Source organism: Balaenoptera physalus (genome assembly GCF_965194825.1).
Source record: "Balaenoptera physalus genome assembly, chromosome: 11".
Taxonomy (NCBI): Eukaryota; Metazoa; Chordata; class Mammalia; order Artiodactyla; family Balaenopteridae; genus Balaenoptera; species Balaenoptera physalus.
Genome location: NC_138896.1, coordinates 91,281,527 through 91,291,352, shown reverse-complemented (window position 1 = coordinate 91,291,352; position 9,826 = coordinate 91,281,527). Strand labels below are relative to the sequence as shown.

Here is a 9,826-nt window from a genome sequence, read left to right as displayed (position 1 = left end):
TTAGGCACATATAATATATATCATGTAGATATCAGATATATATAGATATATGTGTGTGTGTGTGTGTATAGAGAGAGAGAGAGAGAAAGAGAGGGGCGGGGAGAGAGAGAGAGAATCTTGTATTTGGAATTTCACTGGGCCATGAGGAATGTACTTTATGACTACAGAAAATTAACTTCTGCAAATGTTCCTGTGGATCACATTTGGGTGAGGGGCATTTTAAGTGTGGGTTCTACTTCCTGATGTAACTTGTTGATGAACCCCACCATATTTTAACGGTAATTCCCTCCTTGGTGTAATTAATAGAAAATTCATTTCTAAAAGTAAAAATTGGGTCAGAAATGGAGATTATTAAAATGTACAATTGCAAAAGGCTGACCCCACAAACCCCATTTATGCAGCCGAGTTCCAAAATGCTTTTGAGTGCTTGATGACTCACTGTGGCTTCTTCCTCTGGCTGGTTCAGTGTAGGCAAGAGGTTAGCCGACTCGGGGAAATTAAAACAATGTTGTACATTATATTGTTACCAGCCATCGAAAAGCCTATTTTGTATGCAAGACAGCAATGCCGAGATATATGGAGAGCCCTAGGCTAAGTACAGAAGATAATTACATTTGGAATTTTACTGAGTTAAGTCATTTACAGCTTCAAATAGTTGCAGAGAAAAATCAGCCAAAACACACTTAAACTTTTTGTTTTGACTTTCAGGATAGAAAGGATTTTTTTTTTTAATTAGTTATCATCTTATATGACAAATCACATTTTAGTTTTAGTCAGAATGTCTCAAAAGTTATTTTCTTTAAGTAGTTAATATTTTTCCATTCAGGCTACAGATATGAACTTATTAGGACAGTGGGATATTTATACAGGCAAAGGGCGCATCGTAAAATCCCCGAATTCTTAACATAAGTCTTTGGAAACGTGTTTAAATTTAGCACGTTTTTTGGGAAGGAAAGAAGGAGTATATTTATCTCACCCCCAGAGTTCACTGGTGGTTGAAGCATAGGAAGAAGCCCTTAAAGAATTGGGTTGAACAAAACAAACTCCATGGCTATGGCAACCTGGATTTATATGTCTCAGTGGTGGTGTTTATAAAGTGATCCAAGTTCCTGCATTTATGTGTCTAATTGATAAAATTAAATTTTTAATGATCAGCTAGAATAAATGGTTTACCAGAGGTAATGGTTCACCGAGGTTGGCGTTCCAGACTGCAGATCTGAGTGCGGGGCCACTGTTAACTACTCAGGAACTGCCTATCTATTTTATTCACTATTCCTCACTCTCCACAGGAAGCGGGTGGGAGAAGGAAAGGAGTTAGATGATCAGTAAGTCAGGTGGTTATCTCCTGGCAGCTTTCATGTTGAGTTTTGGCGCATGTGGCCTGGGAGTGGTACAGACCGAGATGATGACTCTTGGATTATTTGTGGATTTCATGGAGTCATAGATTTCCCTTCATCCTCCAGTCCTACATCAAGCCCAAGGCAGGTTTTTCAACTTTTGATTGGAATCAAAGATGATCACCTGGCCAGAAGTCACTATGTGGTAGTTAACCGGTCATGTTCCTTATAACATTTTTGCTAGCGAGTTTGCTTTAATGGAAGAAGGCAGGGCTGATTCTCAAGAGTTCAGTGTCTTCCTAGCTTGAGAGAGTTGCTGCAACGATGACACAGTGCTTGTCGAGAGCAGGGGTTGGACAACTACGGACCCTGGGCCGAATCCCATGAGCTGAGAAAGGTTTTTACACTCTGAATAGTTGGGGTAGGGGAGGTAAGACTCAAAGGAAGAATAAATTATATGAAACTCGAAGTTCAGCATCCACGTATAAGGTTGTATTGGAACACGGCCATGCCCATTGATTTACGCATTATCCGTGACTGCTTGTGCTCTACAACAGAAAAGTTGAGTAATTCCAACAGCGCCTCTATGGTCTGCAAAGCTGAAAATATTTACTATCTGGCTGGCCCTTGCAGAAGAAGTTTCCCAAGCAATTCCTGATCTAGAGGAGCAGAAGAAAACAATTTGCATCACATTATTAGCAACTTGTTCCCTTAGGTTCCTGGCTCCCTAAAGGTCGGCTCGCCCCTTCTTACTTCATCCTTCTTTGCCTTGGTATATAAAACCCGTCTAGTAACCATATTGGTCAGGTTCCCCCAAGGGCAGCTTCACCTGCAGTTATTATACTTGCCGATAGTGGGGGTCGTGGAGAGCTGGCTGAGGGATATTCATTCATCCATCCATTTGTCTACTCATGCATTTAGCAAACATTACCCGGAGCCTGTAACATGGCAAGAGCCTTGTTGGAGCCACTAAGGAGTATCAGAGTGAGTGAAATGGATAGGGCTGCCCTCCTGGTTCTTATACTCTAGAAAAAAAAAAAAAAAGACTGTAAATAAATAGCTCTCCAGTGGCGCTGTTCATTCATTGGGTAGTGTTCGCTGACACTAATGTGTTCTTGAAAACATCAGAAGCGTGCTCCAAGGAGACTTTCAGTGCTCGATAAGGGCCAAACCCAAACAGGTTTTACCCATTAGTTATTTAATCAGATGAAATGCACAAGAAAACGTCAGCAGTTTTCTGTGCCCGATGCCCTTATCAAGGATTAGATGGAGACTCTTTGGGTGGCAGACCTGGTCTGTTTGGGAGAGTTTGGGGCAAAGTACAGTTCTACTCACAGCCAGACCCATTTGAGGCTTCCTGTTTCTCTGATGTTTGTATTTCCATTTGCCATTTCACGCACCCATGTCTGGAAGTGTACTTTTTAATTGACTTAACTAATCATCCTTGTGCCCAGAGAACCCGAGGTACTGGGGAAGCCAGGTCCGTGCAGCAGCTAGGCTACGTGGAAAGGGTGTTCTTGTGTCTCAGCAGCCTTTCTGTCTCGTTTCCCGTTGGCATCACCCACCGTCACCTCTCGGTTCTCCCAACAGCAGACTGATATATGGGGCATGCCCTGTATATGACTGAGCCAAGGGCTACTTCTGTTTCCCTTAAAGAAGGCATTTCCCGGTCCAGGAAATACCTGAACCTCCAAGTATCTCAGAGTCTGTTACACAATTACCATTTATTAACTCGAACGTGAAAACCATTTGTGCCACTTAGCACTACAGGAAAGAGCAATCAAGGCCTGAGCGTGTTCCCAAAGGGTGATCACTGTTAGAGTAGGATGAGACCACCACCACCCGGACTCTCTCTGCAGAGCGGTCCTGAGGCCTCTGGTGTTCGCGTCTGGGAGAGAGGTCACACGTGCGCCCCCACTGTAAAAACAAACCCACTAAGCTCAGATTGGATCTTACAGTAGAGATCAACAGAGGCTCATTATGTCTACTCTGGAGAATCATTGTGAAAGGATTCCACTAGAGAATTCGGGAGGACAGAGTCAGTCCCAGACGTGACCAAAGCCAGGGAAAACCGCTGGAGTGCGGTACCGTGTCTCTTGCCAGCCCCCAGATCGAAACCCCAGACACCTCAACTCTGACCCCAAACAGGAGGCCCTTGCGTTTCTTACCGACAGTCAAACCTCCCTAAAGAATTTTATGCAATTTTTAAAAAATCACCATCGTTCCCCTTGGAGGATGGTGGGGTTGGCCATGTTTCCCTTTATGGTGCTCTGTGTACAACACTGCACTCGAACCGAAAGGAAAAGCCTTTAAGATTCTCGTGGCAGAGTTCAAGCGACCAGGCAGAAATCAAGACGATGGGTTGTGGAGTCTGGCTTAGACCTATCTGTGCAGCACTGGGAGTGAGATGCATCTGTCTTGTATTTTATTTTTGTTGGAAGGTATCAAAATACATAGTGCACGTTTTCTTAGCAGTGGACTCCTTATGTAGAGCTTGTTGACAGAGAAAGGATGGTTGATTCAGTTCTCACGTTACACCCTGTTACTGGTCTCACTGAGAGAGAAGGCCGGGCGGGGGGACGGTGGTCAAAAAGACATCTTAGTGGGCATTTGAAGCCCTTTGGAATGTTTCTAACTACATTTCATTATTACAAAGGCAGTTGTAATTTTTTGACATTTGTCAATGGACTGGATGGGGATTAGCCCCAACTCTTACCAGCAAGCCGAGAAGTTACGGGAGATTCTACACCGTGCACGTAGGCACCTAACATGAAGACAGACGGACACCAAAGAAATCATTTGGGTCGAGGACAGGGAATGTCCTTTTTGAGGTCAGGGGATGTATTCTAAGATTTCACCTGTTAGATGTTCTCTGTTGACAGGAGTCTTCTGGGTGATAGGCAGTCATGGAAATGAGTTAGAAGTGGAGGGGAAATCCCTGCCGTCGGTGTGCACGGTCTTACATCGGTCATGAGTGTAAGGCTCCCTCCCCACAGGACGGAGGGGCAGAGACACAGGGAGTGGGGACGTATTGAGAGTCAGGGTCGCCCCCCCCATCCCCCCAGTGCCATGGCCAGGGTTGTAAGGAAGCACCTGAAGCTTCCGTGAGAGTTGAGCACCTACTGTCCCCCAGATTTAAACCCATATTCATCCAGTTATGTGGGTTCACTCCAACGGGAGATGCTCAGCCATCAAGCTGGGGATAAGGTGTCTCGGTGGCTGGGTCAGAATTCCATTTGGGAAAAAGGGAAAAGCATCGAGTCTAACAGACGACAAGCAAAAACAGTCTTCTGATGGACTTGCCTGTCTTGGAAAGACGTTCGTGGTATAGATCCAGTTTTCTGGCCGTATTTATTCTTTTTAATCTGTTGTGTGACCTTACTCAGTCCTTAACTCAACCTCTTTGGTGTACGAAGATGGACTTTGAAGGAAAGAAAAGAGGGGCCTGGGGGGTTCGGCCTGCGTATCATGTCCAAGGCGTAGCATGTGTCAGGGGACACGGCTCAGGACAGGCTCCCTACAACCCCTCATCCTCAAGACCCTTTAAAGTGAATAATGAAAGCAGCCAAAGGGAAAAGAAGCCACCCACCCCGTGGGGCTGAACTGCCTGGCCCCGGGCAGGGAGTGCGGGTGGAGGGGTGCAGACCTTCTATTCATGAGTCATTTGATTCCATTCAGTCGCTGTTCATCAAGCACCTAGTGTATTCCAAGCCCTGGATATAGATAAGTAAGGCAGTTTCTTCCTTCCTGTAATGTGGAGGTGTCAGGGAAAAGAGCTCCTGGCAAGGACATTCCAGTCCAAGGGAGCCTCTTGAGAATATGCCCAGGTTGTAGGAGAGGGAGAAGGAAAGTGGAAGAATATTGTGTTCTTTTTAAAATTCATCTCTCTGTTCACCAGGATGGGATGGTGACCAGCCATTGCAGTTCGCTTACCTGGGACTCAGGGATTCCTGGGGCTTGGGACTTTCAGTTTCAGAACCAGGAGAGTCCTGGGCAAGCTGGGATGAGTTGGTTACCCTCACAATCCATTGGAATCCATCGGTTGTAGAAGAGATCTGGGGATTGCCCATATTCTGCTTGTAACTGTTTCATAACGGAGCTCGGAAACCATTTGAAGGGATATTTATCGAGCTCCTACTGTATTTTACCCTTAATTTCACTGAATCCTCACAACCCCTCTGTGAGTAGATTCTACCCTGTTTCCTCCATCCCAAGAGTCATGTTTCAAAGGGCGAATCTAACCTTTGGAAATCAGTCTGTGTCTCATACATGATTCAAATGAGCATGTTTAATGTAGTATTTCTTCTTGCTCTTTGAGAAGGTGTTACAAAACGGATGGTGATCTTAACAGTGATTGCCCTCTGAGAGTCAGAGTAGTAATTGGTGCCCTCCCCGCTTCCAAAAGAGGAAACTGAGGTATAGAAGACCTGATGAACTTGTCCAAAGCTAATGGCAAGTGACGGGCAGGCCCTAGGATTGCAGCCCAGCCTTTGTAACCCATCTTCCTTTGCTTGCTCAGTGCTGCTGTATGGCTTTTTACCCAGGGGTCGTCATGGCCCTGTTAGGGAGGAACAAATTTTCCTCTACCCGTCTAGGTTCTTCTGGCTGGTCTCAGAGTTCAGTTGACATGAAGACAGAGTAACAGGAGAAAATCAAACAAAAGTGTAGCAACGTGTATACACGGGAGTGACCCAGGAAAACTGAGTCACTTATCAAAATGGCCAGAACCCTCACCATAAATAGCGTCTTCAGCTAAAGACAAAAGAGGGTGTTGGGGGTAGGGGTTTGGGACTTCAGAGGGGAGGAAGGCACCTCACAGGGAGATGGAAAAGTAAATGTTTGGTAAATAAATGTTTGTGGGACCACGCGGAGACAGGGGGACACAGAGCGGACTCTCATCTCTGGGCCCTGCCGAGTTTCCCACCCCCAACCTCCTAGCCCATATTCTTTGCAGATCCCGCTGGTGGTGACTCTGTTCCGACAGGCCCTCTGAATTCTTTTAGGCAGTTGGGGGGAAGGTCAAAGTGTCTGAGTCTTTTGGGCCTTGAGTCTTTTCAGCTCGAAATAATCCGCATGCCGGAGAGACATTCTGGGGTGGCAAGTTTTGGTCTGCTATACCCCATGAGGTTCTCTGCACACACCCAGGCCTTACAGACTGAGGGTTTTGAAACTTGGCTGGTGAGGCCACGCTGTCGTCTACCTCGAGGAGCTTTCTCCCCAGCAGTCCGTGGCAGCGGGGCCAGGGCTGGAGCTCAGCGACACCGGGCTCATTCTGAAGTTTTCCAAATCCATCTGCCCCAGGAACTGTAAGCTCTAAGAAAATGTCAGCAGAAAGAAAAGTGCACAGGTTGTAAATAGCAGAGGGAGACAGTAAGCCTAACACAGATCAGTGACTCTGGGGACTTCACCTGTGATTCCTCTACCATCAGCGGGGCTGTTTGTAATCACCTCAACTTCCTGGACTTTCGCAAATATATTATCTGTCATGGGTCCCCCTTTGGACCTTTCTAACCCCATTCAAAGCAGCTCTCAGGACAGTTCCTCACAGCGGTGGCCTCCTAGAGCCTCGTGACTCTCTCTGAATAAGCTGAGGTGCTGGGGAAGGAGAAGTCCTAATAGCATCATAGCTTCATGTTGCCACTGCTCCGTGCCAGGGGCCAAGAGACGCAGGGTCTCTGCGTGTCTCACTCTCACATCCCCCCTTGGAAAACCAAGACGCTGCTTTTTCATAATCTAAAATCCTGCTTTACTCCAGGAGCATTAGAATTCCTAGACTATGACAGAGTATCAGTGTGCGTCTGCTTGAAATGTCAAGAGAGTCTTTAATAATAACATGTGAGGAATGTTAAGATGGTGACAGAATACAATAAAAGTCGGGAAATTCTTCTATTGGGGTGAAATGAGCCATAGGTTGCCTACCCCCTGAGAGCTGGAGTTGGCCTTCGAGGCCGAGCTGTGAAGGCCTGTGAATGACCACAGTTAGAGAGAGTGGCTGGAAAGTAGCTATTTGGTAAATACTCAGTTTGGTTAGAAGAATTTCGTTTCTCCTCCTTCCAGTTGCCGCTTTTTTTTTTTTTTTTTTTTTTTTTTTGGCTTGTTTTTCTCCTTTGGAACGTACGCCCTTAAGAGACCCCAGGTAACAAGATCCATTCTTCCTCTGTCAGTTCTGTTGGGACCGTCACTGTATGCAAAGCTGCTGAGGAAATCTAGACCGCCCCCCTGTAAGGCACGCTCAGTCCATGGAAGAGAGTGGTGTCTCCCCAACGTACCTCGTTAGACTTGGACCCTTGGGGTCTTTCTTAGAAGCACCTATTCCCTCATCTGTCCCCTGGAGGATTGGGCTCAGCAAGATTAGGTCAGACCCCCGTGAATCTGGGGATCGTCACTGGACTAATCCAGACTCGCCTCCCCGTAACCTGGGCAACACTGCACATTGCACCCAGCCCCCACTGCCCGAGGTTCTGCCTACGGAGGGCAGCATGGAGGCAGGGAGAGAGGCGGAGATCTGGGTCCCCAGGCAGTGTCCCAGGTGATGTCTGGGATCACAGCGGTGTAGGAAGGTCAGACCAAGCATCCTGTCGCCGGGATTCTAGTCTTAGCGTTGCGCCTTCCCAGCTCCACGACCTCGGGTTAAGTTCTCCCCGTGAGCCTCAGTTTCCCCAGCTGTAAAACACGACATGAGGACCAGAAGACTTGAAATAGCCACAGCAGTCTGGGCTTCTGTGAACTCGAATGAGTGGCCTGGCCCCTTCTTCTCGCCATCCTCAGTACTTCCAGCATTTTCCCCCACATCCCAAATCCTTCGCTTATTTCAAGACTTCTTTTCTCACAAGTGAGAACCGCCAAATTGGGCTTAAAATGATTAGTCCTCCTGACAGTGTAGAAAATGATTGTGTTCAGTGAACCCCAAACCATGTTCCCTTTTCTCTGCTAAAAGAATGAACGTGATCTCCTTAGTTTTTATCTTTGAAGGTGGTGCACGGGGCCCCTAGCCTTCGGCAGTTATCAGCAAGCCTGGAGCGAGACCCCCGTTACAGTCTTGCCCAGTGTGGACTATCTAAACCCTAACTTGAGGTCATGGGTAATAGAAAAGGCGATGACCTATATCAGCCGAGCGGAGAAAAAGCATTTGCCTAGGACGAGGGACAGATACAGTGAGAAGCAAGGAAATAAATCCATGAGAAATGGGCTTATCTTTCCTGCGCTTCTGGTTCCCTTCTTTAAAACATCAAAATTCTCTCCCCGGTTAGCCCACCTGCAGACTCCATCGAACCCCTGTTATGTTGATCCAGATTCCTAACATATACTCAGCCAGTAGAAGTCTAGATAGACTTGACTGATTTAACTTTCCTATTAAAAAAAAAAAAGGGCGAGAGAAGGAATTAGGGTTTTTTTGAGCATTCTCGAAGCGCAAGGCTCTATGCTAAGCTTGTTATGTGCAAGAATTTATTTAATCCTCAAAACAACTCTTCAAAGTTCAGAGATTATTATTCCATATTTAGAAGGAGAAACAAAATACTTGAAAAGGTTACATAATGTGCTCAGAGTCGCAGAGCCCGGATTCGAATCCATCGAAGTCTGCTTGTTGGGTCCACGTCCTTTTTAGCCCATTTTTGACTCTGCTGTCGTTCGGCAGAATGGGTGCACAAGCGTGCTAATGTAAGCAAACACTGCACAAGCAGCTCCCCTTAATGTGTGGCCTGTTGTCATTCCTTTTATGCTAGGTGGTACTCCTGTACCCACCGGGAAAGCTTTGAGAGGGTAAATTCTCTCTTGATATCACAACATAAAAAGATGGGTAAATTTGTCAGCTGAATTTTTAGTTGACCTTCGGACTGAATTTCCCATCCTCCTTTTCTTTGCTTGTCATGGGATTCAGTAGAGGGAATGCTGGAATATATTTGCTAATATTAAATGTTTGTATTCCCATATTATAATAATGAAGGGATGCCGTGAAAATTGATGGGGATGGTGAGCTCATGGAATGATGGCATAAAAAGCGCTAAAGAATCTGCAGGCTTTTTGAAGCACCAGTGAGTATTGTAAATGCAAGACAGGCACCTGAGACAGAGGAGGTGGTTTCACTAGGTGTGAATTTTTAGCCATTTTGCATTAAAATACCCAAAAGGTGAGTTTGTCGGTTTTCCTTCAATTGTTAAAACAGTTTGTGGTAGAGTTAGAGCTGTTATTGATGATAAAAATCCAAAACCCTTCCAAGAATATATAGGACATGCTAGTTTACACTAATAAACAGCAACAAAAACTTGGATTTTTGCCTCTTCCTGTAACCTTGACCATCTTTTATAGTAAAGCAGAACTAGGATGGTAGACTTGAGGTTGAGGCAAAATAAGGAACCCGGATAATTCTCAAAATGGACGATGAATTCTAAGTAATATTCACGTGGAAAAACAAGAAAAGATTCCCTGTGGAAGTAAACCACCAGGGTTATGGAGGTGGCTGGGTGTACAAAGTCTAGGTATGTGTTTGC

At 45.9% G+C, this 9,826-nt stretch overlaps 1 protein-coding gene across 13 annotated transcripts in view; it reads left to right on the top strand.

The window, feature by feature from the left end:
- FOXP1 (forkhead box P1) overlaps window positions 1-9,826 on the top strand; it is a 590,027-nt gene that overhangs the window by 547,779 nt on the left and 32,422 nt on the right. The window lies entirely within an intron of this gene.